General features: G+C 38.4%; 1 pseudogene; it reads right to left on the reverse strand.

Annotated features, from left to right (window-relative positions):
* Window positions 1-2,208: 2,208 nt before the first annotated feature.
* Window positions 2,209-3,930, reverse strand: LOC113631407 (signal peptidase complex subunit 2 pseudogene; annotated as a pseudogene).
* Window positions 3,931-5,331: the final 1,401 nt, after the last annotated feature.

Raw genomic sequence — 5,331 nt, forward strand, 5'->3', positions numbered from 1 at the left:
AACTTTTTGTTTTGAAATATTTATAGATTTGTAAGAAATTGCAAAGCTAGCACAGAGAGGACCTGCGTACCTTCACTCAGTGACCCCCACCACTGGTTACCTCCTGCGTAGAGTATGATATCAAAACTAGGAAGCTGACATTGGGGTGAAGTGTGGGGATGATCCTGTCCCATTATTGCACGTGTAGATTCATGTCATCACCACCACAATCAAGATATGCAACTAATCTATCCACAGAGTTCTCCCATGTGGCACCCTCTGTGGTCACACTCATTTCCCTCCTCGCCAGCATCCCAAGCCCCAGCATTAATTTGTTCTCCAACTCCATAGTTTTGTCATTGTGAGAACGTTATACAAATGGAATCATACAGGAAATAACACAGTGGCTTTTTTATACTGGATTTTACTCACTTGGCATAATGTCCTTGAGATGTCTCCAAGTTGTTCCATTTCTTTTAATTTGTGTGCATTCTTTTTTTTTTTTTTTTTTTTCTGTACGCGGGCCTCTCACTGCTGTGGCCTCTCCCGTTGCGGAGCACAGGCTCCAGACGCGCAGGCTCCACGGCCATGGCTCACGGGCCCAGCCGCTCCACGGCATGTGGGATCTTCCCAGACCGGGGCATGAACCCGTGTCCCCTGCATCGGCAGGTGGACTCTCAACCACTGCGCCACCAGGGAAGCCCTGTGTGCATTCTTTTGTATTGCAGGTTGGTATTCCATGGAACGGGTTTGTTTAACTCTTCACCTAGTGTAGGACATTTTTGTTGTTTCCAGTTTGGAGCTATTTCAAATAAAGCTGCTATGAACAAGAATATATGGGTTTTGGGGCTTCCCTGGTGGCGCAGTGGTTGAGAGTCCGCCTGCCGATGCAGGGGACACGGGTTCATGCCCCGGTCCGGGAAGATCCCACATGCCGCAGAGCAGCTGGGCCCGTGAGCCATGGCCGCTGAGCCTGCACGTCCGGAGCCTGTGCTCCACAACGGGAGAGACCACAACAGTGAGAGGCCCACGTACTGAAAAAAAAAAAAAAATATATATATATATATATATATATATATGGTTTTGTTTGGACATAGTTTTAATTTCTCATAAATAAATGTCCAGAAGGGCAATTACTGGGTCATATGGGAAGTGCATGTCTAGTTTTGTCTTTTTTTTTAGCAAACTGTCAAACTGATTTCCAACACGACTGGAGCATTTTACATTCCCACCAGCAATGTAAGAGAGATCCAGTTTCTCTGTGTCCTCACCAGCATTTGGTATTGTCACTGTTTTTTAATTTTAATTATTCTAACAACTGTGCAGTGATATTTCATTGTAGTCTTAATGGCTAGTGATGTTGAACACCTTTTATGTCCTTACTTGCTCTCCATATATATCGTCTTCAATAAAATGTCTCTTCATGGGATTTGCATTTTCTATTTGGATTTTTTGTTTGTTTTTTTCTGTTGAGTTTGAGAGTTCTCTATAGAGTCTAGATGTTAGTCCTTTAACAGATATACGGTTTGCAAGTATCTTTTCAGTCTGTAGCTTATCTTTTCTTTGTCTTTTTTTTTTTACATCTCCTTTCGTTTTATTGAAAAAAATTTTAGAAAATGACAGTTAATAAAGGGCACAAGCAAATCAACAGGGATATACTAGTGGAAAACAGACAAGATAAAACTAAAAATGCCATTGGCTTCTTTAATTGATTAAGAGCACAAAATGTAGCAGGCAGAAAGTCTCTTTTAAACAAATTAAAAATCTATGGTTTTTTTCCCCCAATTCTCCCCAAGTCAGATATATACACACCCACAAAAATGGTATGTGAAGGAAAACTGTCATGCACAGGAAGTTGTATCCTGAATTAAGGGAAACAGCTGTTGAAATGGGAATTAACACAATAAAGTCAGCAACAGGTTAGCAGTTTTAAAAACTGAGTCTTCAAATGCTGCATGGCACAAAGCTATACCATATAAAGTACTGCTAGGTATGGAGGAGAAAGTCTGTACAGCTTTTAGCAAAACTGCTTTTCCAGAAAAGCAAATCAAAACAATGCAATCAGCAGACCAAAGAGGCTATAGCTAGATATCAGAGCTACAACTTATCATAACTGAGCTAGAAAATTATACTTATCCAGAATGGACTAAAATTTCAAGACAAAATGGACACTTTTTACATTTCTTACTTTATCCATATTAAGTTCTCTGATTCTTTCTCCCTCGCCCTTTAACTCAGCCAAAAGATGGCTGCTTTTATTTTGCTTACAGTGGCATGACTGTCATGAAGCCTGGCTATTTCAGGCTCATACGCATCCATGACCAGTGTCCCGCTGTGGTCAAAAAACTTGGCAATGGACTTGGTGAACTTGGCTTCCCGTTGCTGCTTTGTTCTTCCACTGATGAAGGTCAGCTTCAGCGTGTATTTGTCATTGAACCTTTTGAGACTGGACGACAGTTGCCAAATGTCATCAGGACCCACCCCTGTGGGATCTTTCCTTGGGGCCACGAGAAAGATGCTCTTCTCCTTAGATGAGGGATAAACGGTCAGGATCCCCACCATCACAAAATAGGATATAACGCACAAAGCCAAAACAGGTTTGGACTCTGGAAAGGGGTGCATATAGTCCCAAATCAAAGCCACTATGGCGAAGAAACAGGAGATGGTACAGACGGTGAGGCGACGGTCAGAGAGACCGCAATTCTCCACATACCTGTACTTTTCCAGAAGTACCTCTTTGGCAGAGTCATCCAAAGAATTTTTCACAGCGGATCCATCCCATTTGTCAATTTTTACAGGCTTATCATCAATCTTCCACTTACCCAGCAAGCTGCTGTGGCTACTGCCTGTCCCACAGCTGGCCACCGCCAGCCCTACTACTGCCACCGCCGGTTCTCCCGCACTGTCACTGCAGCTGTCACTGACATCTTGCTTGCCTCTGCGTCTCCCTCCCCTCCTACTTGTCCCCTTTTCACCGCCTTAACAGGGTCTCCTGCAAAGCAAAAATTTTAAACTTTGATTTACCTTTTTTTTTCTTTTATGGATCAGTTTTTCACATGTGAGAACTCTTAGTGCAGCTCTAGACCATGAGGTTTTTTCCTTATGGGTGTCTAATTGCTCCAACGCCATTGGTTGAAAAGGCTTTCCTTGCTTCACTGCATCACTTTTGCACCCTTACTAAGAATCAGTTGGGTGTCTTTGTGTGGGGCTATTACCTCATCCTCTAATCTCTTCCACTGACTCTAGTGTTTATCCTTCACTGAAACTATTCAGTCTTGATTACTGTAACTACATAATAAGCTTAAAACTGGGTAGACTGATTCTTCCCACCTTCTCCTTCTTCTTCAAAATTGTTTTAACTACTATAGTTCCTTTGCCTTTCCATATATTATTTTGGAATAATATTTTCTATATCTACAAAAAAATCTTCCTCTGAATTTGATAGGAATTGCACTAAACCAGGATGTCAGCTTAGGGAGAATTGATTTCTTTATTATGTAGAGTCTTCCAGTGTATGAACAGATATTTCTTCCCATTTATTTATATCTTCTTTGTTTATTTTTCATCAGTGTTTTGTAGTTTTCAGCAAGTAAGTCTTCTACATGTTTTGTTAGGTTTACACATATGTATGTTCCCACTGTTTTAGGAGGTATTGCAAATGGTATTACATTTTTAATTTCAGCCTGCACATGTTCATTGCTAGCATATAGAATACAATTGTTTTTCATCTGTTGATCTTGTATCCTGTGACCTTGCTGAATTCAATTATTAATTCTAAAAATTTTTTGTAGATTCCTTGGGGTTTTCTGCATATAAAATCATGCCATCCATGAATAAGGAGGGGTTTACCCACTTCCTTTCCAATTTGTACATCTATATTTCTTTTTCTTGCCTTATGACGTGATTAGAACGTCTAATATTACATTTGATAACAGTGGTGAGAACGGTCATCCTTGCTTTTTCCTGACCTTAGGAAGAAAGCATTCAAATTTTTGCCATTAAATATCATGTTAGTTGCAGGTTCTTTGTAGCTGTTCTTTGTCAAGCTGAAGAACTTACCATCTGTTCCTAGCTTTCTGAGATTTCAATCATGAATTAGTGTTGAATTTTGTCAAATGATTTTCCTGCATCAATTGATAGGATTACATGATTTTTGTGTTAATATTGGTGGACTGCCTTATTGCCTTCTAAATACTGAATCAGCCTAGCATTCCTGGAATAAATCACATTTGACCAAGATATAAAATTCTTACTATATATTGCTGAATTATATTTACTAAATATAATAATACTAATTATATTTACTAATATTTACTAAATTATATTTACTAATATTTATAATTAGTAAATTATATTTACTAATTTACTAATATTTATTAGGGATTTTTTGTCTATATTCATGAGTGCTATTGGTCGATAATGCTTTTTGTTTTGTTTTGTTTTGTTTTGTACTGTCTTTGGTTTTGGTATCAGGATAACACTAGCCTCATAAAATGAATTCGCAAGTGTTTCCTCTTTTATTTTCTAGAAGATATTGTGTAGCATTGGAGCTAATTTTCCTTTAAATGTTCATCATAGACTTCTCTAGTGAAAACATCTGGTCTGGAGATATCTTTTTTGGAAGGTTTTTAATTACAAATACAATTTCCTTAATAGTGGCTATTCAAATTATCTAGTTCACATTGGGTAAGTTGTAGTAGTTCTTGCTTTGGAGGAATAGGTCCATTTCATCTAAGTTGTCAAATGTGTGTATGTATGGTTGTGAACAGTGTTTTCTTATTACATTTTTGAAGTAGGGTCTGTAGTGATACTCTGTGCTTCACTCCTGGCGTTATTAATTTGTGTCTTCTATCTTTTTGTTCTTTATCACTCTTATTTGATAATTTTATTGACTTCTCAAATAAACAGGGTTTTGTTTCATTGATTTTCTATATATTTTTTTCTATTTTCAACTTCCTCGATTTGTGCTTTTTATTATTTCTTTCCTTCTGCTTGCTCGGGTTCATTTTGATTTTCTATTTCTAGGTTCTTTAGGTAAAAGCTTAGATGATTGATTTAGGACTTTTCCTCATTGCTCATGTAGGCATTCAATGCTATCAAGTTCCCTCTCAGCAGCTGGCTTACCTGTGCTCCACGAAATTTGCTGCTATTCTGTGCTTTTATTTTTGTTCACTTAAATGTAATTTTAGTTTACCCCTCAGACTTCCTGGTTGAGCCATGGCTGAGTTAGAAGTGTGTTGCTTGGATTCTAAAAGTTTGAAGATTTTCCTTCTACTTTCTGCTTTTGATTTCTAGTTTGATTCCATCACGGTCAGATATCACCCTGTCCATGGGATTGGGCATCTTACTACA

This window comes from Aethalodelphis obliquidens, unplaced genomic scaffold (genome assembly GCF_003676395.1).
Source record: "Aethalodelphis obliquidens isolate GAN/ISIS:26980383/991018 unplaced genomic scaffold, ASM367639v1 scaffold33, whole genome shotgun sequence".
NCBI classification, from domain to species: domain Eukaryota; kingdom Metazoa; phylum Chordata; class Mammalia; order Artiodactyla; family Delphinidae; genus Aethalodelphis; species Aethalodelphis obliquidens.